Genomic DNA, 2,067 nt, shown 5'->3' on the forward strand with positions numbered 1-2,067 from the left:
TAATCATACGGTGCTGTGATTGGCTGTGTCCAAATGCACCGTGTCCAAGTGCACCGCTCTCACGGAGACTCCAAAACCTTCAAAGGAATTTTGAATGTGAAACCTTACGGTGACGAAGTTATTGTACAAGAAAGAGTGTGTTGGACACGTGGAAAAACGAATGGGCATACGACTACGTGTTTAAAAAAAAAATAATAAATTTCTTGGTGGTAGAAGCAAAGGGAAGGTGACACAAAGTAATTACCGACTTGACGACGTATTATGGACTGGCTATCCGAAGAAATTCAAATTCCATTGAAGATATGAAGAATGCAGTTTGGGCTACTTATTATCATAAATACTCGACTGATAAAAATCCTGATCGGTGTTCTCCAGGTCTCGAGAGTTGGTGTAAATGGCGCAAAGCAGAGGCCAATGGAACGCTCGAAACTTTTGAATATGACTCACCTCTGAAGTTATGACGAAGTTGCAAAAGTAATTAAACCTATCTACGAGGACTTATCACGGGACGATTTATTACATAGATGTCTTGGAGCCAACACGTAAAATAATAACGAATCCCTAAACTCAATGATTTGGATATTTTCGCCAAAGCACATGCATTTCGGCAAAACTATAATCGACGTAGCCACCTACTTGGCTGTATGCATTTTTAACGTTGGTTTCAACAATATTTTAAAAATAATGGAGACGATGGATATTCAAATTGAGCCCGTCGCTCAAAATTATGTAGTTTTGCGCGATGAAAATCGAATTGACCGATCCGAGCTCCGGGCATCTGCGATGACAAAAAAGGCGAAAACAACAACTCGAGAGAAGAGAGCAGCAAGGGAAACAATGTTTGAGACGGAGGAAGGTCCACCTTATGGCCCCGGAATCGACGATTAATGTAAGTCCATCCATTATTTATATAAAAACTTTAACGAAAACTTTAAACGCGATTTTCTCGAAACACGTTTTTGGAACTGGCGTCCATGATTGAGAGAAAACCACTGGACCGATCTTCACCAATTTTTACAGGCTTATAAAATAAACATCTCTTTATCGCCAGAACTAGAATTAACTTGATATTTTCATTTTTTATATTTTTACTTGGACTCGGAAACATAAAACAATAGAACATAAATTGAACTTTTTTTTAAACAAGTACCATTTATTTATTTATTCAACAAAATAAATAACTCTAGTTCCGATGATAGCCGCAAGTGTCTTGATTAAAATGACGTTTGATTTTTTAACTTTGGTTAAAACAGGGAGATCCGGAATCATGGACGCCGATGAACCGTGTACATGATGTAGAGGTGAAATAAATATAAGATAATTTAATTATTATTCATATTTCTTGTTTAAAAAAAATAATAATTAATATTTAAAATATAACAAATAAAGGGCAAAAAAATTTTTTTTAATATTTACCCATTTCCCCCAAAAAATTTCTAAAAATCTCCTAAGAAACAGCGCGACAAAGTAGAATACTCCTTTAATATAGCACACGGATGTCGACGCATGGTGATTAAAAAAACAACGCACCATTGCCAATACTTATATCGCTGCACTTTTACATCTCGCCTCGGCGCGATGCGGCAAGACATAGGATCAGAGCGATATAAGACGCGCGCTGACATCTGCCTGCTATATTACTGGATCGCAAGCGCTCCTCCCTTAACCATTCAGTGTGTTTTCCCTTAATCTTTTATAATTAATTTCTCGGTTATTATTCGATATCGGAATATCGCAAAACGGTATAGGACTTTTATATTTATCTCAACTCACTACATTCCCACTTAATGTGATAAGGAGAGTTTGGGACACCCTGTATAAATATACAGGTTCCCAGATAGAATAGAGATGAATAGAAGTTCCTAGAGAATTCATTTTAAAGAATAGATATAAAATTAGGAAAATGAATATCCGAAGAATTTTTGAAGAATTAACCACAGTAAGTTCGTCTTAAAATATTCCTTAGGACTTCATTATAGCGAATACTTCGCAACTTAATTCCTAGAACACTTTGAGAATTCATGAGGAATCAGGACTAAGGCAGAGAACGAGACGTAAGCGTCATAA

General features: G+C 36.4%; 1 pseudogene; it reads left to right on the forward strand.

The window, feature by feature from the left end:
- The first annotated feature begins 302 nt into the window (after positions 1-302).
- On the forward strand, positions 303-888 carry LOC116853615 (annotated as a pseudogene).
- The last annotated feature ends 1,179 nt before the right edge of the window (positions 889-2,067 follow it).

Source organism: Odontomachus brunneus, unplaced genomic scaffold, assembly GCF_010583005.1.
Source record: "Odontomachus brunneus isolate Ranch 3 - 2012 unplaced genomic scaffold, Obru_v1 Obru_scaffold_380, whole genome shotgun sequence".
Classification (NCBI taxonomy): Eukaryota; Metazoa; Arthropoda; class Insecta; order Hymenoptera; family Formicidae; genus Odontomachus; species Odontomachus brunneus.